The following is a 26,950-nucleotide window of genomic DNA, read 5'->3' as shown; positions in this document are numbered from 1 at the left end:
TATATCCCATTGTTTACAGATCTAAACTATGTGAAAGGAATTGTGTGTAGTATTTTTCTCTGCCCTATCACAATGGGCTGTGGGTAATGTGGGGATCAAAAGACATTCCAGTATCTCTATCATTCAGTTTCCTTTTGTAGGTTGCTTCCCCTCCCACTGCCAATCCAACTGGTATCAGTAAACTCACCACAGATCCAAGATTAAAACCGAAGTTTCCTTGATCTTTGCATCCATATTACCACACCACTTGGTCCATACACTCACTCAGTCATGTATTTTTCCAATGAGCATCTTAAATAACTTGTTACTATAAATTGTTCAAGCAAGCAGCATGAAATGTTGCTACAATCACAATGGTCAAGAATTTTCTGGAAAATAGTGGTGAGTGCTTGTTGTTATGAATGTGTAAAAATGCAACAACTTGAGGCAAGGAAGAGATACTCTTTGAGTTGCAAGTTGCTGGACCAAGTGCACTGCTCCGTGTTTGCCTTATAAAAATGACTTCTCACCCTCAACTTGCCCATGAGTTTCAAGAAATTACTGGATTTGCGCCATAAACATGAATGTTTGAAAAGGTAAGATTGATATTTAACAATTTAAGGGCCTTTTAATGATGGGATTCAAGTTCCTGCAGTGCCACACAATTTCTCCAGCCCAGAAAAGGAACAATTGAAACTGTAGTGTTACTCCTGCAGGTGGTAATTTGTTATTAGGGGCTTTTAATGTTTAAAATTTGAATTATTTTTCTAATTTTCCTTTCTATCTCTTTTTCTCTCTCGCAATCCAATCGATCTTCCCCTTTATTTACTTCTCTTTCTGTACCTGATTTGATCCTAACTCACCTGATTTCCTTCTCTGCCAGTTTTCTGGTTATTTCTCAATCCCCTAAATCTCATTGGTTAAGGAGATAGACTGTTGCTCCTATCATTCACTTAGGTCCCAAATGCCCTGTTACCCTTGCCACGCCGTTATGAGTTCACTCTTTCAGCAGTCTGAAACACAAAGAAAAATTGAAATTTAAGGGTGAAGAAAATATCCAACTCATGAATATGTCATGAGATACCCCACTCCAGCAAATTCAAGGCTATTATGAACTCAGAGGAGGAAATGGCCACTGGCCCTTTCAAAGACTCTATTCGTAGTTGCTTTGATATCACATTAAGACTTGTATCAGGAGCACTAATTCTTAATCCATGGGTCTTTCACTACCATCTACAAACTCAATTAAACTTGCCAAGCTTGTGGCTGTAAGACTGCATTAGAACAAGTACAACAAAGAGAAAAGCACTATTATGATATTTGGCTGCAATGCAAAGCCTATATTGTTTTATATGAAACGGACATGGGAACAGGAGGAGGCCAATCAACCTCTTGAGCCTATTTTGCTATTCAGTTAGATCATGGCTGATCTGTTTCTTAACTCCATTATCTACCTTGGTTCCATAACCTTAGATACCCTTAACTAACAAGAATCTATTGTCATGCAGACCCCCCACCAGCCAAGAATGAGGCATATTAATTTTGTCATATGAACATTGATTTTAAACTGTTGCTGGAGCGAGGACTTCTTAAACAGATCAGCCGTAGCTGGAAAAACATTTGCATACTAACAGACAGTGCTTGGAGTGACAAAGGGGCCATTTCCTGCTCCAATTTAACCCACAATGGACTTTGAACACCCCAGGTATTGTGTGTAAGAAGAGACGTCAGCTAAGACAAGAGAATCCACAAACAGATGTGTTCAGACCAGCTAGTCACATGACTAACCTTACTTGGCAACCTGGGTTTTTCTGAATTGTACAAAGAGTTTGAACAGAAAAAAGACTGTTTGCTCCTGGAATGAGAAGACCTCTCCTGTCTGCTCCCATCTCTTTCTCACAAGCCTCTGGACTCACTGAGGACACATGAACTTCAAGAGAGAAAAGTCTCCTACATCGAACAAAGTTTAACTAGGCCTCAATGAAAAGCAAGACCTACCTACAATCAAGGGCGTTACAGCGAGCTCGAAGAACAGTATCCAAAACCATCTTCAGATATTGCCTCAAACTTTTCCACTTTATTTCTTCTGCTCTTTTCTGTCTCTATCTGCATGTGTGTATTGTGTATGCATGCTAGCTTGGGCGTGTTGCGTATCCGTAGGCGTTAACCAAATTAGAGTTTAAGTTTAATAAAGTTCAACCTATTTTCTTTAAACCTAGGAAAACCTGTTTGGCTAGTTTCTTTGCCTTATAATTGGAAGTTAGTGAACAAGGATTCACTAAAGGGAAGCTAAAAAAATGGTATGTTTAAAATTAAACCCTGTTACGGTAAGACCAGATGTAGGCTGAGAGGGAACCCTAGACCCCTTTCTCACCTGGCCGTAAAACTATCAATCTCAGTTTTGAACTTTTCAATTGACGCCCAGTCTCAGAGTTCCAGATTTTCACTACCATTTGTGTGAAGAAGTGCTTCTTGAAAGCACCCCTGAATGGTCTTGCTCTAATTTTAGGGTTATGCCCACTAGTTCTAGACTTCCCCACCAAAGGAAATAGTTTCCCTTCGTTGGATTGATCGAGAGAAACCATCATGTGTGCACTCCGCTTCAGACAGACAGACACTGACTAGGGGTAGGAAGTATGTAACTCACTTTCTCTGCGCATGATGAAGTAATTTCTATACCAATGAAATGGAATAGAGTAGATGGGGCAACAATCCATTTGAGCAGTCCTCAGATTTTGAATGAGTAAAATAAGCTCAATGCTAGGTCCCAGCTGTCAGTAACATTAATGGCAAAGATTAAACTGTCAAAACTAAAACCCATTTTGACAATTTGCAGCTTTCTGGAACGAATTGATGTCACCTTGTGAAAAATAGGCACTGCCATAAAAATCTCATGCCGATTTCAATGGAATGCTACTCCAGGCAGTGTGATTATAGCAACTTACTGACATTTCCAGCCATGTTTTTACAGATGAGTTGTCATATCTGTGTTTCATAATACAAATGTTTTGATAAGTTTCTTCAAAGTATGTCCGGAAAATATTACCTTCAATGTGATGAAGAAGATGACTGATCCACCAATGACTATAAAACCCCAACTCAAATGGGATCATGTAAATTAATTGCAAGGAATGGGGTGAAGTATGAATAAATATCATAGAATGATTACAGCACAGAAAGAGGTCATTCAGCCTGTCTTGCCCATGCCAGCTCTTTGCAAAAGCAACTCAGCTAATCCAACTGCCCCACCCTTTACCATATAGCCCTGCAAAGTTTTTTTCTCTTCAGGTGCCTTATCCTAATTCCCTTTTGAAAGCCACAATTGTAACTACCTCCACCACATTCTCAGGCAGTGCAGTCCAGATCCTAACCACTTGCTGTAGAACAAGGTTTTTCCTCATGTCACTGTTTATTCTTCTGTCAGTCACTTTAAATCGGTGTCCTCTGATTCCTGATCCTTATGCCAATGGGAACAGTTTATCTCTACACTGTCTAGACCCCTCATGATACTGAACACCTCTATCAACTCTCCTCTCAACTTCTCTAAGGAGAACAGCCCCTGCTTTTCCAATTTAAGTAAGGAAATCTTGCTGCAATTTTATAGGGCTTTGATGAGACCACACCTGGAATACTGTGTACAATTTTGGTCTCCTTACCTAATGCCTTCTTGTCTTAGAGGTGGTGAAACAAAGGTTTACTCGATTGATTTCTGGGATGAGAGGGCTGTCCCATGAGGCAAGATTGAGTAGAATGGGCCTTTTTCTCTGGAGTTCAGAAGAATGAGAGGTGATCTCATTGAAACATATAAAATTCTTAGAGGGTTTGACAGGGTAGATGCTGAGAGGTTTTTCCCTCTGGCTGAACTGTCTAGAACTAGGGTCATAGTCTCAGGGTAAGGTGTTGGCAATTTAGAACTGAAATGAGGAGAAATTTCTTTACTCAGAGGATTGTGAATCTTTGGAATTCTCTACCCTTGAGGGTTGCGGACACTCAGTCATTGAGTATATTGAAGACTGAGATTGATAGATTTTGGTCACTGAGGGAATCAACGGATATGGGAATAGAGCAGAAAAGTGGAGCTGGTGTAGAAAATTAGCCACAAACTTATTGAATGGCGGCATAGGCTTGAGGGCTACATTTGCTTACTCTTGCTCCTATTTCTTATGTTCTTAAATGGAATCATATGTAACCTTACCCTGAGTGAATTCACATGTGACCCCCCCATGGACTCTACTATCCTTGTCCTCCAAGCTTCTCCCCCACCCACAGTCCCAGTTAAATGGTTCTATTATAGCCATTTAATCAGCATTTCAGTAAAATTTAGATCGTGGGATTAAAAAGTCATTGGTGCTTGAATGAATAAGTTTAAGGTGCATCTAATATTGGGTCTTGGGCCTCATTATCATTGAACTAGCGAGCTGTGGACACTGCTTCCCCAGGCAGCTCACCGGCACAGAGGCATTTTTATCTGAGTCCAAAAAAAGTCGTGAGTTTAAGACCATTCCAGAAATGGAGATGTTGCTGTGTGCAGATTAGCTGCTGTATTTGCCTACATAACGTCTGTGACGACAGTTCATAAGTACTTCATTGGCTTGAAAATGGTTTGAGATGTCGTTAAGTCATAGAAGGCACTATGGAAATGCAAGCTCTTTTCTCTTTCATTGAGCTGTAAGTCTTGATATTATCCTTGCCATTCTTCTCTGAAACCTGCTCAAGGCATTAATGTCCTTTTGATGGTAGGTTGCCCAATATTGCACAGAATACCAAAATTTCCATTCATTTGCTATGAATATTGTCACCTAATATTCCATATATGGACACACTGCATCAATCATTACAATAACGTGTTTGGACTTTAACTGAAGACCTTTACATTTTATTTTAGTATCTAAATAGCACTGCAAAAACACCTTCACGTCAAATAGATTCTTTCAATAAATATAATTCTTGCTCCCAGTTTGTATATTCATATGTTTGTATAATTTGTTTTCTATCCTTACAAATTTACATGCCACACTTTTGTATACTTCCCGTTCTAACCATACATTTATTTCCATTCAAATATATGGGCTTTTCCTCAGCTCCTCACTTTAATTAGTCCAAATTCCTATATTATATCATCAATCTATCTAATATTTTTCCTAAATTCTGGCTCAGTAAAAGGCTGAGCTTAGCTTCATCAAATCTGTTTAAGCCAATGCTTTACTCCAGAGTTACCTATCCTATCCCTTCCTGTGAATACTCCCAAGTCCATTGCGTCAGCATGTGCAGACAATGACAGTACTCTCTACTGTGCCTCTAAACATAGGTCTGGAAGGAACTGGATGGCATAGCCTGACCCTTCACCTTTGAGACACTAGGTCAATTCCAGACCAGGTTGGTGAGAGTCTTCTCCATGTGTTGACTGTAAGCACGCTGTGTGAAATGAGTTGAGGTAGTGTTATGACCAGTGAGAAAGAGGTTGAGGGTTCCCTTTCAGCCTTCACCTGGTCTTGTGTAACAGGGTTTTATTTTTAAACATACTGTGTTTTTAGCTCCCCCTTGATGAATCCTTGTTCACCACTTTCCAATTATAAGGCAAAGAAACCAGCTCACACGCATCGGTTAACACCTATGGATACACGATGCGCCCACGCTAACATGCATACATGATACACACATGCAGATAGGGACAGAAAAGAGCAGAAGAAATAAAGTGGAAAAGTTTGAGGCAATATCTGAAGTGTTTTTGTTACAGGTCTTCAAGCTCACTGTAGAGTCCTTGCTTGTAGGTAGATCTTTTGGGGCCAAATGTTCTTCTTAAATCTTGTTCACTGTAGGAGACTTTTCTCTCTTGGGGTTTATGTGTCTTCAGTGGGTTTTTGGAGTTCTGTGAGAAAGAGATGGGAGCAGACAAACAGGCAGGAGGTTTTTTTCAGTCCTGGAGCATTCTGCTTTCTACCAGTTTAAACCTTACAATTCAGAAAAGAACCCCGGACTGCCAAGCAGGTTAGTCATATTAGTCATGGTTTGACCATGTCTGTTTGTGGATTGTATTGGAACAGAGGATAGCTCCTTTGTTCCCAAACACTGTCTATTAATATGCAAAAATATCTTTCTAGCCAGGGGCCTGGCAATCCCTTGTCACTGGCCTTCCCTTCTTCCCAGCAACAATTTGAAATTTAATGTCCATGTGATGAAATTAATGTGCCTCATTCTTGGCAGGTGGGGGCCTGCATGACAATAGTTTCAGTTTATGAAATGGTACACTAAGGTCCCATCTGTCCTTTCAGGTGGATGTAAAAAAAAAAATCTCATAGTGCTATTTGCAGAAGAGTAGGGAAGTTCTCCCCAGAGTCCTGGCCAATATTTATCCCCAGATCAGCATCACTATTGAAAAAAAAATCTGATCGTTATCCAATGGAATCTTTGTGTGCTTATTGGCTGCTGCATTTCCTACATTACAACAGTGACTACATTTGAAAAGTACTTGATTGGCTGTAAAGTGTTTTGGGACATTCTGAGGTTGTGAAAAATGCAATATTTCTTCACAAGTCTTTCTTTCTCCCATGCCTATAATGCAATTCAGCACAACAGGCCCAGGAATTGGGTGCCTGAAATGGAATGTGTTCTTTCCTCAGTACTAAGTGTCCTTCATCCCCCTTAGCTTTATGACAGTAAAAGTAGCATTGCAGATCCGCTTGAGGACTTAACAATTTTTTTCCGAAAGCTTTTTTTGCCACACTTAAGATGTGGCTTTTTTACGGTTTCATTAATTTGAGATAAACTGACACCTGACTGAGGCATTGGAGAGCTCTTCAAAGGTGTTTATGAAGCTATTATTCCAGTTTTACAGGAAAATAGTCTGTGGTTGATCACTGTATAGTGTTAGCATACTGCCCAAAGTAGCAGACTATCTCACCACATCTCAGCATAAAGGGCAAGGGACTCGCTGAAAAGGAATAATATTCATCTCATGCCAGCACTTCACGGTGTTATTTGCTACTTGTGGGTTGTGAGGTCAGGTCATCAGGTCACACAAAGAACATCTTTCATATTTGAGAACATGTTGGAGAGGGGAGCAATGAAAAGGCGTTAACTGTGTTTGGTTGAGTTGATACATTTAGTACTGGAAAGATGAAGTTGTCCTATTGGACCGTGACTCGTTAAAGAGCATAGGGATTTTTAATTTTAGTTTTTAACCTAAACCAAGTGTTGATGTTCCCTCCTCAACAGTTTCTGTTGATTGCTGTGTTTGACCCAATTGGAATCATATATTTCAATGGCATTATGTAATTGGTGAATGAGCAAGTGTTCATGGAGGAGCAATGAAAACAATATACAAGGAATAAGGATTATCAGTGACTACGCGGCTAGACCACAAGCATTCTGCACTCCTCAATTATGTGTTGATTTCAGTGATGACCATGACAATTTCAGGTTGATTTTGAAAATTGGAGATCGGTGTTGCTGTGATCACTATGGTGAGGCAGATTCACGTGTGTGGTGAATGGGCAAGGTGTCTGAGTAATCAGCAGACAATAATCTCTTTGAACTGACAGTACAACCAGCGATAGAGGCTCGAGTGGACTATTGTCACCTGACCTACAGGATAAGATTTATGGGCTTAATCTATCTGTCATTAATTTCTATATTTTTAACAATTTAAATTGTTGCCTGCTTGCAGAGTATGTCTTATTGTGATATCTGATACTGACAACAACAACCTGCATTTATATGGCACCTTTAATGTAATAAAACATCCAAAGGCATTTCACAGGAGATTATCAGACAAAATTTGAGCTGCATAGAGATATTAGGACAGGTGACCATAACCTTGGTCGAAAAGGTAGGTTTTAAGGAGCATCTTAAAGGAGAGAGAGAATGAGGTAGAGAGGCAAAGAGATATAGGGAGGAATGCCAGAATTTTAGGGCCTGAGCAGCTGTAGGCACAGCTGCCATTGTTGAGGTGAAGCAAATCAGGGATGCACAAGAGGCCAAAGTTGGAGAAGTGCAGAGATCTCGGAGAGTTGTAGGGCTGGAGAGGTTACAGAGATTGGGAGGGGAGGGGCATAACCCTGGGAATTCCACAGCCTCACCACTGTGGTTGAAGTGTGATTTGGCTTGTGCCTCTTAGATTACAGTGCTGTGTGGATGTTCCAGCTGGTCACTCTGATCCTGTCATACCACCACACACAGCCTTCATCCATTGAGACAGCGCAAGTGATGGCTGGGGTGGGGGGTGCAGTGTAGGGTAGGACAAGCTGTGGGTATATGGCACAATGTGCTTGGGACCATGTCATCCTGGGAGGGCTTGCACACTTTGAAAGCTGTGTGAGCAGATAAGGCTAGAGGTTGTGAACTAATGGGGGCAGGCAGAGGGCTCAGGTGTAGGGAGATTTAGAAATCCAAAGAGAAAGGTCGAGGCACTGCAACAGTGTAGCTTTGTGGGTAAAGACAAGCAGAATGGGACAGAGAGTTTAATAAAAAATTGTATATCGGTGAATAAGGTCGTTGCATGGAATAGAAGTTTTAAAAAATGCAATTAAAGGTTCTTTATCTGATTGCATGACACATCTGCAATAAGATAGATGAACTAGTGGCACAAATCGAGGTATGTGATTTAGATATCGCCATTACAGAGACATGGTTACATGCTGATCAAGGTTGGGAAATAGCTATTCCAGGGTACACAATATTTTGGAAAGGCAGACAAAATGGCAAAGGAGGGGGGGGCCCTGATAGTAAAAAATGACATTAGTGAGAAAGAATCTGGCCTCAGAAGATCATGAAGTAGAATCAGTATGGGTTGAAATTAGGAATAGCAAGAATCAGAAAACACTGTTGGGAGTAGTTCATTGCACCACCCCCCACCCCGCCCCCCCTCCGCCAACAGTAGTAGTTATACCATTGGACAGAGCATTAAACAATAAATTATTGGAGCTTGTAACAAAGACAATATAATAATTGTGGGGAATGATAACCTTCATATAGACTGGAACAATGAAATTGGAGAGAGTCATCTAGAAGATGAGTTTATAGAATGTTTTCGGGACAGTTTCTTGGAGCAGTTCATTGTGGAACCGACTAAGGATGAAGCTATCTTAGATTTAATATTGTGTAATGAAGCAGGTTTAATTAGTAATATCATTGTAAAAGATCCACTGGGGAATAGTGATCATAATACCATTGTATTCCAATCACAATCAAGAATCTTAAACTTAAACAAAGGCAATTACATAGGTATGAAAGGAGAATTAGGTAAATAGACTAAAAGGTACGGCAGTAAATGAACAGTGGGAAACCTTTAAAGAAGAAATTCAAAATGTTCAACAAAAATACATTCCATTGTAAAACAAAAACTCAGCAAGAAAGACCCATCCGTGGCTTACTCAGGAAGTTGAGGATAGTATTAGATTAAAAGAAGAGGCTTACAATATTGCAAGAAGGGGTAGCAAGTCTGAGGATTGGGAGTGTTTTAGAAACCAGCAAAGGACCACCAAAACATATGAACTTGTAGCAGGAGTAGGCTATTTGGCCCCTCGAGCGTGCTCCGCCATTCTTCTATAAGATCATGGCTGATCTGTTTGTGGACTCAACTCTCCACGTTCCTGCCTACCCTTTGACCCCTTGTTTGTCAAAAATCTGTCTACCTCTGCCTTGACAAAGTTGATAATAAAGGAAACAATAGAATGAGAGTAAACTAACCAGTAAGAGCTTTTATAGGTATATAAAAAGGAAGAGAGTGGCTAAAGTAAACGTTGGTCCCTGAGAAGCAGAGACAGGAGAAATTATCATGGGAAATGAGGAAATGGCAGAGGCATTGAACAAATATTCTGTGTCTGTTTCCACAGTAGAAGACACAAGTTTCATAACAGAAATTGACGGTAACCTAGGGGCTAAAAAGAGTGAGGAAATTAAACAAGTTAATATCAGCAGAAAAAAAGTATTCGAGAAACTTAAGCGATTAAAATCTGACAAATCCCCAGGACCTGATGGCCTACATCCCAGGATTATAAAAGAGTTAGCTGCAGATATAATGGATGCACTAGCTATGATTTTCCAAAATTCCTTAGATTCAGGAATGGTTCCATCAGATTGGAAGTTGGCAAATGTTACACCGTTTTTCAAGGAAGAAGGGAGAGAGAAAACAGTGAACTTCAGGCCATTTAGCCTAACATCAGTCGCTGGGAAAATGCAGGAATATTATGAAGGAAGTCTTAACAATGCAATTAGAAAAGCACAATATGATAGAGCAAGTCAACATGGTTTTACTAAAGGGAAATTGTGTTTGACAAATTTATTAGTGTTTTTGAGAATGTAACTAGTAGGATAGATAAGGCAAATCAGTAGATGTAGCATAGCTGGATTTCCAAAAGGAATTCGATAAGGTACCATACAAAAGGTTAATAGGCAAGATAAGGGCTCATAGAGTTGAGGCTAATCTTCGCAAGGATAGAGGATTGGTTAGCAGACAGGAAGCAAGGAGTGAGCATAAATGGGGCATTTTCAAATTGGCAGACAGTAAATAGTGGAGTGCCGCAAGGATCAGTGCTGAGGCCTCAGCTATTAACAATCTGTATTAATGACTTAGATGAAGAAACAAAGAGTAATGTATCTAAGTTTGCTGATGATACAAAGGTAGGTGGAAAGCTAAACTGTGGGAAAAACACAGAGAGACTGCAAAAAGATATAGACAGATTAAGTGAGTGGGCAACAAGATGTGTGAAACTTGTAAGTGTTGATGCTCAAATAGACTTGGGTGTGCTTGTACAAGGAACACAGAAAGTTAACATGCAGGTACAGCAAGCAATTAGGAAGGCAAATGTCATGTTGGCCTTTATTTCAGGGGAATTGGAGTACAGGAATAAGAAAGTCTTGCTACAATTGTACAGGGTTTTGGTGAGACCACATCTGGAGTACTGTGTGCAGTTTTGGTCTCCACATTTAAGAAAGGATATACTTTCATTGGAGGCAGTGCAACAAAAAGTCACTAAATTGGTCCCTGGGCTGAGGGGCTTGTCTTATGATTAGAGGCTTGGTAAATTAGGCCTATATTCTCTCGAGTTTAGAAGAATGAGAGGTGATCTCATTGAAACATACAAGAAGTGGCTGGATAGGGTAGACACAGAGATTGCTTCTGCTGGTTGAGGAATCTAAAACACGGGGGCAGTCTTAAGATAAGGGGCTGAGCGCTTTGGACTGAGATGAGGAGAAATTACTTCTCAAAGGGTTGTGAATCTTTAGAATTCTGTACCCCAGAGGGTTGTGGATGCTCGAATGCCGAATACATTTAAGGCTGGGATAGACAGTTTTTTGGTCTGTCAGGGAATCGAAGGATATGGCGAGCAGGTGGGAGAGTGGAGTTGAATCCTAAGATCAGCCATGATCATATTGAATGGCAGAGCAGTTGAAATGGGCTAAATGATCTGCTCCTGCTCCTATTTCTTGTGTTCTTGGAAACACTATTCAACACAAATATTAAATTTAAGTAATTGTCTTCTCAGGAGTGCAGGGTTACAGGGGCAAGTGACAACATAGGTCCTGCCAATGCTCCTGCTTTGTATGATTCCTAGGCCTAGAACAATCAGAACAATAACAGATGTTTAAAGCAGTTTACTCACCACAATTCCAGCAGTTTGAAGTAGTTTATTCATCCTGCCGTTCCAGATGCAGTTTACTTACCCCTAGTTTTGGATGTTCAGTTTACTCACTCCCATTTCCAGCTGTTTAAAGGCTGGAATTTTACACCCCCTCCCCAATGAAAGGGGCATAAATGGAGTGGGAGACTCAGGGGGGCCCTTCCCAACCTGCTCCCGCCTCTGCTGCCTGGGCTGTGGCGGTGAGAAATGGCCTGTGCCCCAGACCAATCGAGGCCCTTAAGTGGCTAATTAACAGCCACTTAAGGGCCTCCATCTGCAGCCACGAGAATTTTACCCTTGGCAGGTGGGCGAATCAGGCCTGAAAAAAGCCACCTGACACAAGTAGGTGGCCCTCTGATGGCTGGCAGGGGTGCGGCCTCCTGATCGGGCACCCTGTGCCCAACGGAGGACCGCCCCCTTGCATCACTGGGGCCTGATGGATCACCCCTGGCGAGGCCCTAAAAACTCACCTCTTTTCCGGGGCCATCCTATCTCTTCATCTTGAAGCTGGGTTGCAGTCCCATCAGTGGCCACCGCTCCTTGTGGCGCTGCTGAGACTAAGAGCTGCCTGCCTCAATGAGGTGGAAGTCCCGCCTAAGACCAATTTAGGGCCAGGGGACCGGAAAATCCGGTCTGGATTCCCAGGCCTGATGGAGGCGGGATCGCCACAGACTTTTCCGTCAGTGGACGGCTCCCGTCTGGCAAGCGTTAAATTCCGGCCCCAGTTTCAGATATTTAAAGTAGTTTATTGTCACCCAGTTCCAGTAGTTGGGAGTAAAGGCCTGCTCGGGTCTGCAAATGAAACCCGACCCGAGCCTGACAGAACCACATCCGACCCAGCCTGAGTCCTTTCATTTTTTCCCATGCCCGACCCGACCTGACCACCGGAATATAGTTGATTACATTAAAGAGGTTGTGCTCTACCTTGGATGGAATTGCTCAATGCAGCCTAGTGCGGAGTGTTTCCCGCCTTGACGTCCTGGCTGTCGCTGTGTCCAACCCGGCCCGACCCGAGCCTGAATGCTGGATCAGGAAGAGCGACCCGAACCCGACACATGTCGTTGGGAGTAGTTTACTCACCTCCAGTTCTAGATGTTTAATGTAGTTTACTCACCCCCATTTCCAAATGTTTAACATTGTTTACTCCCGCTGCCGTTCCAGATGTAGTTTACTCAGTCCCAGTTACAGATGTAAAAGTAGTTTACTCACCCCTTCCATTCCAGGGGCTGAATTCTCGCTTCCAGCCAGCAACAGGAATGGCGGCAGGCGGGGATGAAAATACTGGTGTAGGCCGGTGTGCCAGATTCCCAATGCTGGCAAGTTTCACCAGGACAGGGGGAGGGTGGCTCCGAGATCGCATCCAATCCATTAACCTCAGCAGTTAAGGTGGTTAAAGAGTTCATTGAGAGCTCGTTATGGGATATGTTCAGATTTTGACGGGGGTGCACAGGCTGCATGCATCGTCTAGGACAGTCCAGGTACATGGAGGCAGACACACAGCAGAGAGCATGTCATGATTGGCCCAGGGAATCAGCTGGACCCCATGAAAGGGTGAATGGTACAGAGGCTGACTTGGCCATTGGCATCGGTAGCATCGGGTCAGCGCAGGTTGCAGGGAGAGTGGCCAGTAATCGCTTGAGCAGCGTTGGGGTTTTGTCTCCCTGCTGGCATCGTGGGGCCATAAAAGGAGGAGGCACAGGCTGCCAAGCGCAAATCTGAAGGCAGCAGCTGGCAATGGGAGCATTACTCTCAGATTTTGGGCTCAGTGGCGATGAGGAGCAATATTCTCCTCAGGAAGACCAGAGCCCCGGGTATCAGGATGGCAGAGGAGAGGGTTGAGTGTAAGGAAGAACATGGCAAACTATCTAACATTGAAGACAGAGCCACCTTGGTTCTCAGTCATCTCAATGCCACAGGAGACTGCGACTCTCCAGACAGTCACAGATATCTGTACCCTCATTGCTGAAGACTTCACGCCCTGCAGCACTGCTCACCGTGAAACCATCAAAGTCACTGTGGCCTTGATCTTCTTTGCTTCTGGCTCCTTCCAAGGATCAGCTGCGGACCTCAGTGGAATGGATGAATTACAACAATTGTTCATTCCCATCTTGCGGAAAAGTAAAACAGGAAGGGTGGCTTAACCGTGGCTTACAAAAGAAATTAGGGATAGTATTAGATCCAAGGAGGAGAAATATAAAATGGCCAGAACAAGCAGCAAACTTGAGGATAGGGAGAAGTTTAGAATTCAGCAAAGGAGGACAAAAGGAGAAGGGGAAAATAGAGTACGAGAGTAAGCTGGCAGAGAGCATAAAAACTGACTGTAAAAGCTTCTATAGATATGTGAACTGAAAAAGATTAGTGAAGACAAATGTGGGTCCTTTACAGTCAGAAACGGGGGAATTTATAATGGGGAACAAAGAAATGGCAGACCACTTAAATACATACTTTGGTTCTGCCTTCACAAAGGAGGACACAAATTACCTCCCAGAAATGTTGGGGAATATAGGGTCTAGTGAGAAGGAGGAACTGTATGAAATCAGTATTAGTAGGGAAATGGTGTTGGGCAAATTGATGGGATTGAATGCCAATAAATCCCCAGGGCCTGATAATCTACATCCCAGAGTACTTAAGGAAGTGGCCCTAGAAATAGTAGATGCATTGCTGGTCATTTTTCAAAATTCTATACTCTGGAACAGTTCCAACAGATTGGAGGGTAGCTAATGTAACCCCACTATTTAAAAAAGGAGGTAGAGAGAAAACACGGAATTATAGCCTGACATCAGTAGTGGGGAAAATGCTAGAGTCCATTATAAAAGATGTAATAGCAGAGCATTTGGAAAACAATGACTGGATCGGACAAAGTCAACCTGGATTTACGAAAGGGAAATCATGCTTGACAAATCTACTGGAATTTTTTGAGGATGTAACTAGTAGAATAGATAAGGGAGAACCAGTGGATGTGGTGTATTTGGACTTTCAGAAGGCTTTTGATAAAGTCCCACATAAGAGATTAGTGTGCAAAATTAAAGCACATGGGATTGGGGGTAAGGTACTGACATGGATAGAGAACTGGTTGGCAGATAGTAAACAAAGAGTAGAAATAAATGGTCTTTTTCCGAGTGGCAGGCAGTGACTAGTGGGGTACTGCAGGGATCAGTGCTAGGACCCCAGCTATTCACAATATATATTAATTATATAGATGAGGGAATTAAATGTAATATATCCTGGTCTGTAGATGATACAAAGCTGGGTGGGAGTGTGAGCTGTGAGGAGGATGCAGAGAAGCTCCAGTGTGATTTGGACAGGTTGAGTGAGTGGACAAATGCATGGCAGATGCAGAATAATGTGGATAAATGTGAGGTCATCCACTTTAGTTGCAAAAACAGTAAGGAAGATTATTATCTGAACGGTGATAGATTGGGAAAGGGGGAGGTGCAGCGAGACCTGGGTGTCCTTGTGCACCAGTCGCTGAAAGTAAGCATGCAGGTGCAGCAGGCAGTTAAGAAGGCAAATGGTATGTTGGCCATCATAGCAAAAGGATTCGAGTACAGGAGCAAGGATGTCTTACTGCAATTATACAAGGCCTTGGTGAGACCTCATCTAGAGTACTGTGTGCAGTTTTGGTCTCCTTATCTGAGGAAGGATGTTCTTGCTCTGAGGGAGTGCAGCGAAGGCTCACCAGACTGATTCCTGGGATGGCAGGACTGATGTATGAAGAGAGATTGGGTCGATCAGGCTTGTATTCACTCGAGTTTAGAAGAATGAGAGGGGATCTCATAAAAATCTACAAAAGTCTAACAGGACTGGACAGACTAGATGCAGGAAGGATGTTCACGATGGCAGGGGAGTCCAGGACCAGGGGTCACAGTCTAAGGATAAGGGGTAAGCCATTTCGGACTGAGATGAGGAGAGATTTCTTCACCCAGAGAGTGGTGAACTTGTGGAATTCTCTACCACGGAAAGCAGTTGAGGCCAAATCATTAAATATATTCAAGAAGGAGTTATATATAGTTCTTGGGGCTAATGGGATCAAGGAATACGGGGAGAAAGCAGGAACAGGTTACTGAGTTTGGATGATCAGCCATGATCGTATTGAATGGCGGAGCAGAGTCGAAGAGCCAAATGGCCTACTCCTGCTTCTATTATTCTATGTTTCTGTCTCGCAAATGGCTGCAGACTGCTGCATCTGGCAAGCCACTGAGTTCTGAGTGCTGAATTCCAGAGAGACATGGCCTCACAGGCACTGAGGGCAGTGGGTTTCACCTCCATCGCTGGATTCCCCCAGGTGCAGAGCATCATCGATTGCATCCATGTGGCCATCAAGGCACCCAGTGACCGGCTAGTCAGATTCGTCAACTGGAAGGCCTTCTACTCTCTCAATGTCCAACTGGTCTGCAACCACAACAAGAGCTACCATATGTATGCGCTCACTTTCCTGGCATCTGCCATGACTCCTTTATCCTCTTGCCAGTCTAGGCTGCCGCAACTCTTCTCTCCACCCTTACAAACTCTGTGGATGGATCCGAGGGGACAAGGGAAATTCCTTAAAGAGATGGCTACTCATCCCACTACGTGAACCCAAGACAGAGGCACTAGAACTGAAGCCATCTGCTCACTAGGACCACCATTGAGCAGGCAATCGGGTTTCCGAAGATGCAGTTCTGGTGCCTGAACCAATCGGTTGGCACCCTGCAGTACACGCCTGCAAGATCCTGCTCATTGTGGTGGTCTGCCATGCTCTCCATAACATGGACCTCCAGAGAGGTATGGACCTTGAAGAGGTTGAGGCCCTGGAACAACACAGATCATCAGAGTAAGAGGAGGAGCAGGACATAAAAGAGGAGGAGGAGGAAGATGCAGAGTGAGAGGTGCCCCAGTTGCAAAGAAAGGTGGCCAGGGTTGGCGCAGGGATCGAGGGTGTCATCAGGATGCTGTCTATTACATATTATTACATCATTCGTAAAGGGCTAGGAACTAATTGTTATGTGTAAGTGTGTTTTGATGCAGCAGTGAATTTGGCACACTAGGAGTCAGGTGACACTGGTCTACAAGCAGTTCCTACCAAACAGCATGGTGGGCTATATGAAATAAATAAAGAGCTCCAGCCTTTCCAAGTCTAAAGTGTGATTATTTCTAACTTCTGGGACCCAGAGGCCAACCAGGAGACATAATATGGTGGCAACAGGTGTCCGTGAGTAAACCTAAATCATTTTAAGTTAAATTAATACTGACTTAGATTGGGGGGAAAAACTACCCAAATTAGTGCCAGAGAGAAACTGAGTGAATTGTACGAAAACTAAATAACGACCGGTACAACAATGAGTGCACAACTACAGCCCATAATGAATTGGGAAGCTGATGATGATTTAGAGGCATTTGAGAAGTTTAAACAAAAGTGCAAATTGACATTCAGTAGCTTTCTAAAAGGCACCAGTGAAGACGAGAGTGTCAGCTATATCCTTCTGTGGGCATGAGATAAAGAATTAAATTTGTTTAATAGCTGGGAGCTGAGTGAAGAGGACAACAGAAACCTAGACAAAATATTTGAAAAATTCAGCACCCATCTCCAGCCAAAATCAAATCATTGGATCTACTGATATGAATTTCAAGGCCTCAGATAGGAATAGGTAACAATTTTTTAACAAGATTGAAAAATGCAGCCAGAAAGTATAAATTTAAGGACACTGATGAAAGGCTGATCAATCAGCTAAGTTGGGGTTCTGCACAGCCTGAAGTACAAAAGGCTGTAGTTGGAAAGGACAAGCTCACAATATCACAGGCTTTAGACCCTGCCAGAGCACATGAAGCCATGAGACAAATGAAGATACTGACTACCCAAATGGCTCGCCTTCAGTTAAGCCAAGAGAAAGGCAGCAGGGTTGATGCAGTGTAAAAGCAACAAAAGAATGCACACCAGACAGAAAGACATGCAGGAGCTGTGGACGACCACATGAATTCACAGACAGAAGGAAACGTCCGGCATATGGATCAATCTGCGGAACTTGCAGAAAGGCCAATCACTGGAAAAAGATGTGCAGAATAAGGGAAGAAGGTGGTAGATAAGTCACCAGAGACAGAACAATAGGGCAAATGAGTAGGAAAAGAAACCAAAACATCTATACCCTAGAAGTTGGCAACGGGTTTGAGAACACAATAGACATAGGAACCATACAACTACTTAAAATACCTGGATGCAACAGTTTCCAGAGAAAAAAAATTACATAACCATTCAGATAAAGAACAGGGTAAGAAGTAAGCACACAACGATAAATCTGAAGGTGAATATTGATGCCAGAGCACCGAGTAACATCATCCCGCTCAGACTATACCAGATCTTTCCTGATCTCTCCAAGGAAAGGTGTTCTGAAACCGAACAATGCCATGCTAACAGCATATGGGAGAACTGAGATTTGACAGCTAGGAGCAACCCAAATCAGAGGGGGACACAAAGGAAAAGATGTCAACTGTATGTTCTACGTCACTGAAACAGATGGTCCTGCTATCCTGGGGTTGAGCTGTTGCAAAGAGCTGCAGATTATCACAGTAAACCATGAGGTGAAGGAAGCAACACTGAGGGTTGAAAATAGTACATCCATTGAAAAGTGCCCTCTGATCAGAAGCTAAGAAAATTTGATACAAATCTACCCAGAGTGTTTCAATGAGACAGTTGGATGCTTTGAAGATTTTGAGTATTGCATCACTATTGACCCAGCGATGACACCAGTGATTCATTCCCCATGTAAAGTACCAATAGAACTCAAAGGAAAGCTTGAAAGAGAGTTCCAAGAAATTGAAGAAAAGAAGGTGATCACCAGAGGCCCAGAGGCTGCAGATTGGGTAAAATTCCATCGTTGTGAGAGAGAAGCCAAATGCATAACTAAGAATTTGCCTGGATCCCAAAGATCTTCATCAAGCAATAAAGAGGAATCACTACCCTATTCCAACACTGGAAGAGATCACACTAGCACTGGCAGGGGCAAAAGTTTTCAGCAAACCTGAGGCCAGAAATAGCTGCTAGAACCTGAAGCTTGACGAGGAATCTTTGCTGTTGGCAACATTCAACACACCCTTTGGACGGTACAAATTCCTGCGTCTACCTTTTGGCCTTAAAGTGAGCCAGGATGTGTTCCAGCAGAAAATAGATGAGACATACCGAGGATGTAAAGGAGCAGTCGGCATAGTCGACAATGTGCAGCTATATGGTGCAGATGGAAAAGACCATATCTACCATCTACATGAAGTCATGGAGAGAACCAGAAAAGCTGGGATCAAGCTAAACGCAGACATAAGCATTGTGAAAGTGACAGAATGCCAGTTCTTCGGAATGGTGTACACACCTGATAGAGTCAAGCCGAGTCCTGAAAGAATTTCAGCCATCTCTGGGGTGGAAGCCCCAAGAGAGAGTTGAGAAGTTTTCTTGGTGTGATCCAATACATGAGCTCCTTCATACTGCATATGTCGGAACAAACAGCAAACCTGCAGGAGCTGGTGAAAGAAGATGGGGGGTGGGGAGAGGAGATGGTGGTGTAGTGGTAATGTCACTGAATTAGTAATTCAGAAGCCCAGCCTAATGCCCTAGGTACATGGGTTCAAATCCCACCACAGAAGCAGGTGGAATTTAAATTCAATTTAATAATAAATGTAATTAATAAAAATCTGGAATTGAAAGCTAGTCTCAGGTTCATGGTACCATTACTATCATAGATTGTCATAAAAACCCATCTGGTTTAGGGAAGGAAATCTGCCATCCTTGCCTGTTCTAGCCTGCATTTGACTCCAGAGCCATGGCAATGTGGTTGACCCTTAATTGCCCTCTGAAATTGAAGTGTGTGGAGTTTGCAAGTTCTCCCTGTATCTGCGTGGGTTCTCGCCGGGTGCTCCGGTTTCCTCCCACATCTAAAAGACTTGCAGGTGATAGGTAAATTGGCTGTCGTAAATTGCCCCTAGTGTAGGTAGGTGGTAGGGAATATGGGATTACTGTCGGGTTAGTATAAATGGGTGGTTGTTGGTCGGCACAGACTCGGTGGGCCGAAGGGCCTGTTTCAGTGCTGTATCTCTAAATAAAAAATAAAATAAAAAATAAATAAAATAAATAAATGAGCTAGCAAGCCATTCAGTTGTCAAGGGCAATTAGAGATGGGCAACAAATGCTGGCCTTGCCAGCGAAACCCACATCCCATGAAATGAATTAAAACAAAATGTAGAGTACCAGTGGTCAGAGTCACATGACAGGAGTTTCAACAAACTCAAAAAGGTAGTATATAAGGAGACAAGTCTGTCCTACTATGACAGAATGAAACTTGTCACGCTGCAAGTTGATGCTTCTGCAAAAAGACTGGGAGCTGCCTTGGTGCAAGAGGGAAAGCGAATAGGATTTGCATCCAAAGCCCTAATCTCAGCTGAGACCACATATGCCAACATAGGAAGAGAGAAGTTCCATACATATCTCTATGGGAGAAAGTTCATGGTGGATCATTCTCCACTGGAGCAGATCGACAAGCAAAATCCATGTAAAGCACCAGCAAACCTGCAGAGATTACTCTTGAGGCTTCAGAGTTACGATTTGACTCTGAAATACAAGCAATGAAGAGAAATGGTGCTGACAGATATCCTATCTTAGCTGTCACCACAGGAGAAACACAAGATAGAAGATCGAGGTGTATAGTTTCATCACCTGGTGAATGTAACACCACCGAAACAGAGGAAAATTAGCGATGAGACCAGCAAAGATGAGGAGTTTCAGATGCTATCTCAGCAAGTAATCCAGGGATGTACTGATAAGATACAGCAAACATAGCCAGTAATATGACAGTACTGGTCTACCAGAGATAACATCTCACTAGAAGATGGTGTTCTGCTAGCTGCATCCAGAATAATCATACCCAGAAAAATGCAAGTAAAACCTCTCCAGAAGCTACATGAAGGCCACATGGGAATGGAGAAGTGTAAACTCAGAGCCTTATCAGCTGTGTACTGGATAGGCATATACAAAGACATCAATAATATTGTATCTACATGCAGTGTATGCCAGAAGCACAGAAACACACTGTAGTAAGAGGAGATGATAGCTACTGAAGTTCCACCCAGACCATAGCATACTGCAGGAGCTGATTTATTCACACACAATCAAGAATGGTATCTCATAGTCGAAGACTACTACTCAAAGTTTCCTTTTATCCAGAAGGTGAAAGACTTGAGAGCTACAACAATCCTCTCAGCAGTATGAGTTTTGTTTGCAGAATAAGGGGTTCCTGAAAAATTTATATGTGACAATAGCACATAATGCACCTCCAGAGAATTTAAGGACTTTGCTGAACATTATGGGTTCAACGCCATCACCTCATCACCACATTACCCACGGGGACACTTCCAGATAGTCAAAAGAACCCTTGCAAAATGCTGAGAGAAGAAGGAAGACCCAAACCATGCCTTATTGTCATTCAGATCCACACCTCTCAAGGCACTGACATGAAATCACCTGCAGAGCTAATGAATGGAAGAAAGTATAAGACAACTCTGCCAAGCAGAATACATCCTCCAAGTGAGACAACAACTCACTGAAACACAGGTAAGAGGAGATAAATAATTAAACAAGCCTGCTAAATCTCTACCTGAGCTGTTGAAAGGACAAACTGTACATATACAGGATCCAATCATGAAAATCTGGAGCCCAGCAAAAGTTGTTGAAGCTGAGACTCCCAGGTTATACATCATTGAGACTAAAACCAGTAAGAAAATGAGAAGGAACAGGGTCCATATTTGACCTACAGCTGAGCTGGAAAAACAGCAAAGATCATCAACAGCACCAGAAACCTCACTATCCAGCAGGACATCGACAGCGTCAGCAGCAAATGACACATTAGCAACAGCAAGCACGACTCCTACGGCACTAGGAGCAACAGGCACAACATTACCTGTGCAGCATACCAATTCACCACTGAGAGCAATGAATGCCAAATCTACAACACGGAGGCACAACATCTTACTACCTAAGCAATACCGTGAATAAAAAGTTCACAATTGGAGCAGTTATATTCATCTAGAGGCGCTATGTTTTTAAAGAAAGAGTTATATATTGTTACATCAGTCGTAAAGAGCTAGGAATTAATTAGCTAGGAGCTAATTGTTATGTGTAAGTGTGTTCCAGTGTGCCATTTTCACAGCTGCACTGGGAGTCATGTGATGCATAACATAACACCAGTCTACAAGCAGTTCCCACCAAGCAGCATGGCGGGCTATATGAAATAAACAAAGAGCTCCAACTTTTTCAAGTCCAAAGTGTGATTGTTTCTAACTAACGGGAACCAGAAGACAACCAGGAGAGATAACACCAAAAACATCAGGGATCATCTGATTCAGGCTCATTTCAGCTGAACCCCTCTGAACCAGGAGGAATGGCATAGCCTGGAACTCACTTTGAGCTGCTTGTGACAACACTTCCATTGAAGGTGCAGCTTGGAGCAGCATAACTCTTACTGCCAATGAAGGATGCACATCTGCCCAGAGATTTCAATGTCACTGTTTACGGACCGCTTCATCCCTCTTCTCTACCACCATTAATAAAAGGAGGCTCACACATCTGTCTTCAAGTGTCAGTATTTACGTGGTGCTCCAAAAGACAAAAAGTGTACATTTACAAGTGAAAGAGACCCCAGTGACCCACTCAGTGCTCTGCCTGACGGAGTGGCCCCCACTCGTGGCCACTTCTACGTGGTGCTCCACTTGTGCCCGATGATGGTGAGGGAGATAGTCTAAGTTCCTTGACTTCTGCATCTGTGGGAGATACAAGAAGATATCATGAGAACTAATCCTGAGGAGCAGAAGCCTCTACATATTGTTACAACCAAGGTACTGTTAATTCAGTTCCACTACTCCACAGGTCATAGCATATCAAATAACGTTTAGCCAAATTAAACACTCTATTTGTCCCCCAGAATAAAGCACACCAAGCCAGGTTCCTTTAAACAGCAACAAAATTAACTAGTTATTAATAAACTAAGTCTTAAACAATCATAATAACTCTACATGTGAAAAGATTATTTTAAAACTTGGGAACCTGAGGGCAGTTTCAGATAGGACAATTTCAGGATGGGGAATGGGAGGCAGAAAATTAGTGAGTGACTCTGAAAGACAGAAGAAGCAAAGGTTAAAAATTGTGCAGCACAGGGATTTGGCAGTGTTAAAAGGTCTTTATTTAAATGCAAGGAGGATAGTAAATAAAGCCGATGAGCTGAGGGCACAGATAGACACATGGCAATACGATATCATTGCTATAACAGAAACTTGGTTTAAAGAGGGGCAAGAATGGCAGCTCAGCATCCCTAGATATAGAGTTTTCAGGCGGGATAGAAAGGGGGATAAAAAAGGAGGGGATGTAGCATTATTAGTTAAGGAATCAATAACAGCTGTGAGGAGGGATGATATGCAAAATGAATCATCAAATGAGACCATACAGATTAAGCTCAGAAATAAAAACAGGCCAGCCACACTACTAGGAGTGTATTATAGACCCCCAAATAGTGAGAGGGAGATAGAAGAACAAATATGTAGGAAAATCTCTGAGTGCAAAAACTATAGGGTAATAATAGTTGGGGATTTCAACAACCCTAATATCAACTGGGATACAAACAGTGTGAAGGGCACAGAGTGCACAAAATTCTTGAACTGCATTCAAGAGAGCCTTTATAGCCAGCACATAACAAGCTCAACGAAAGAGGGCGCAATTCCAGATTTAGTCTTCGGTAATGAAGCTGGGCAAGTGGATGAAGTAGCAGTGGGTGACCATTTTGGAGATAGTGACCATAATACAGTTAATTTTAGCATAATCATGGAAAAGGACAAAGATAAAACAGGAGTAAAAGTTCAAAATTGGGGGAAGGCAAATCTTACGAAACTGAGAGGTGATCTGGCGTAAGTGGACTGGATACAGCTACTTGAAGGAAAATGAATAGTAAATCAGTGGGAGGCATTCAAAAGTGAGATTCTACAGACACAGTGCAGGCATATCCCCACAAATATAAAGGGTGGTACTGCCAAATCTAGAGCCCCCGGTTGTCCAGAAGCATACAAGGTAAGTTAAAGCAGAAAAAGAAAGCTTATGACGATCACAAAAAACAATACTTCAGAAAGCCTAGAGGAGTATCGGAAGTGCAGGGGTGAAGTACAAAAGGAAATTAGAAAAGCAAAGAGTGAAAATGAAAAATTATTGGCAGGTAAAATCAAGGTAAACCCAAAGATGTTTTACCAGTACATTAAGAGCAAGAAGATAACTAAGGAAAGGGTAGGGCCTATCAGAGATGTAATAGGGAACTTATACGTGGATGCAGAAGATGTGGGCAGGGTTCTTAATGAGTTTTGTAGTCTCTGTCTTCACAAAGGAGGGGGATTATGCAGACATTGTAGTAAAAGAGGAGTGTGACATATTAGATATGATAAGCATAATGAGAGAGGAGGTACCAGAGGGTCTGACATCCTTGAAGGTGGATAAATCACCAGGGCCGTGTGAATTGCATCCCAGGTTGTTAAAGGAAGCCAAGGAGGAAACAGTGGATGCGCTGAGGATCATCTTCAAATCCTCACTGGATACGGGCGAGGTGCCAGTGGATAGGAGGTCTGCGAACGTTATACCATTGTTTAAAAAGTGTGCGAGGGATAGACCAAATAATTATAGGCCGGTCAGTCTGACCTCAGTGGTGGGTAAATTATTAGAATCAATTCTGAGAGATAGGATAAACTGCTTCTTAGAAAGGCACAGATTAATCAGGAATAGTCAGCATGGATTTGTTAAGGGAAGGTCATGTCTTACAAACTTGATTGAGTTTTTTGAGGAAGTAACAAGGAGGATTGATGATGGTAGTGCAGTGGATGTGGTCTACATGGATTTTAGTAAGGCATTTGACAAGGTCCCGCATGGCAGACTGGTCAGAAAAATGAAAGCCCATGGGATACAGGGAAATGTGGAAGGTTGGATCCAAAATTGGCTCAGTGACAGGAAACAAAGGGTAGTAGTCAATGGATGTTTTTGTGAATGGAATGCGTTTTCCAGTGGCGTTCCAGTTGGGTCCCTTGCTATTTGTGGTATATATTAATGATTTGGAATTAAACCTGGGAGGTAAGATTGGGAAATTTGCTGATGACACAAAAATTGGCCATGTAGTTGATAGTGAAGAGGATGGCTGGAGACTCCAGAATGATATCAACGCTTTGGTTGAGTGGGCGGAAAAGTAGCAAATGGAATTCAATCCAGAGAAGTGTGAGGTAATGTATTTGGGGAGGGCAAACTAAGCAAGGGAATACACAATAAACGGGAGGGTATTGAAAGGGGTAGAAGAAATGAGAGACCTTGGAGTGCATGTCCACAGGTCCCTGAAGGTGGCAGGACAGGTAGATAGAGTGGCGAAGAAGGCATATGGAATGCTTTCCTTTATTGGCTGAGGTATAGAATACAAAAGCAGGGACATAATGCTGGAACTGTATAAAAGGCTGGTTAGACCACAGCTGGAGTATTGCGTACAGTTCTGGTCGCCACATTACAGGAAGAACATAATTATTCTGGAGAGAGTACAGAGGAGATTTACAGAATGTCGCCAGGCTTGAAAGTTGCAGCTATGAGAAAAGATTGGATTGGCTAGGGTTATTTTCCTTAGAACAGAGGAGGCTGAGGGGTGACTTAATTGAGGTGTACAAAATTATGAGCGGCCTAGATAGAGTAGACAGGAAGGGCCAGTTTCCCCCAGTGGAGAGGACAATTACCGGGGGCACAGATTTAACATGTTTGGTAGAAGGATTAGAGGGGACGTGAGGAAAAACTTTTTCACCCAGAGGGTGGTGGGTGTCTGGAATTCACTGCCAACAATGGTGCTGGAGGCAGAAACCCTCCTGCATTGCTGTAACCTGCAAGGCTATGGACCATCCAAATCGTTAATATATACAGTTGTTTCGTAGGAATAAAAAGGAAAAAAATGATTGGGGTTATCCCGTTCTGGTAGGATGTTTCTGGTATGGTGAGGTGTCCCAGAGTCGAATAGTTGGATGCCACTCTAAGTCTCTCCAGACGAGGTTGTTGAACAGTCTGTGACGGATAGGCATTAAGGGCAATTTGTCTGCAGCAGGCGCCACACCAGTCTTTCAGCAAACAGTGTAGCAACTGGTCTGCTTGGGTTTTGAAGAAGTAGTCTAGCAACAGACTGGACATCCATGAGACGCTGTGGGACATCAGCAGCAGCAGAATTGTACTCAACCCCAATCTATAACCTCATGGCCCGGCATATCCCCCACTCTACCATTACCATCAAGCCAGGAGACCAACACTGGTTCAATGAAGAGTGCAGGAGGGCATGCCAGGAGCAGCACCAGGCATACCTCAAAATGAGGTGTCAACCTGGTGAAGCTACAACACAGGACTATCTGCGTGCCAAACTGCATAAGCAGCATGCGATACACAGAGCTAAGTGATCCCATAACCAACAGATCAGATCTAAACTCTGCAGTCCTGCCACATCCAGCCGTGAATGGTGGTGGACAATTAAACAACTAACTGGAGGAGGTGGCTCCACAAGTATCCCCATCCTCAATGATGGGGGAGCCCAGCACATCAGTGTGAAACATAAGGCTGAAGCATTTGCAACAATCTTCAGCCAGAAGTGCTGAGTTGATGATCCATCTCGGCCTCCTCCTGAAGTCTCCAGCATCACAGATGCCAGTCTTCAGCCAATTCGATTCACTCCGCGTGATATCAAGAAACGACTGAAGGCACTGGATACTGCAAAAGCTATGGGCCCTGACAATATTCCGGCAATAGTACTGAAGACCTGTGCTCCAGAACTTGCTGCGCCCCTAGCCAAGCTGTTCCAGTACAGCTACAACACTGGCATCTACTCTGCAATGTGAAAACTTGCCCAGGTATGTCCTGTACACAAAAAGCAGGACAAGTCCAAACCGGCCAATTACTGCCCCATCAGCCTACTCTCAATCATCAGTAAAGTGATAGAAGGTGTCATCAACAGTGCCATCAAGCGGCACTTGCTTAGCAATAACCTGCTCAGTCATGCTCAGTTTGGGTTCCGCCAGGGCCACTCAGCTCCTGACCTCATTACAGCCTTGGTTCAAACATGGACAAAAGAGCTGAACTCAAGAGGTGAGGTGAGAGTGACTGCCCTTGACATCAAGGCAGCATTTGACTGCGTATGGCATCAAGGAGCCCTAGCAAAACTGAGGTCAATGAGAATCAGAGGGAAAACCCTCCGCTGGCTGGAGTCATACCTAGCGCAAAGGAAGATGGTTGTGGTTCTTGGAGGTCAATCATCTGAGCTCCAGGACATCACTGCAGGAGTTCCTCAGGGTAGTGTCCT

At 43.0% G+C, this 26,950-nt stretch overlaps 1 protein-coding gene and 1 long non-coding RNA gene across 6 annotated transcripts in view; one reads left to right on the top strand and one right to left on the bottom strand.

Moving 5' to 3' along the window:
* Positions 1-26,950, top strand: part of LOC137350578 (nuclear receptor ROR-alpha A) — a 1,041,882-nt gene that overhangs the window by 545,573 nt on the left and 469,359 nt on the right. The gene's annotated exons all lie outside the window — the stretch shown is intronic.
* Positions 22,185-26,950, bottom strand: part of LOC137350467 (uncharacterized) — a 40,674-nt gene continuing 35,908 nt past the window's right edge. For all 5 annotated transcript variants that reach the window (XR_010969432.1, XR_010969435.1, XR_010969433.1 and 2 more), the window contains one exon: positions 22,185-22,373. This is a non-coding gene — a long non-coding RNA (uncharacterized lncRNA). The remainder of the gene's footprint in view (positions 22,374-26,950) is intronic.

This window comes from Heterodontus francisci, chromosome 35, assembly GCF_036365525.1.
Source record: "Heterodontus francisci isolate sHetFra1 chromosome 35, sHetFra1.hap1, whole genome shotgun sequence".
NCBI classification, from domain to species: Eukaryota; Metazoa; Chordata; class Chondrichthyes; order Heterodontiformes; family Heterodontidae; genus Heterodontus; species Heterodontus francisci.
The sequence above is the reverse complement of the archived record's forward strand: the minus strand, read 5'-3'. Positions and strand labels throughout refer to the sequence as shown.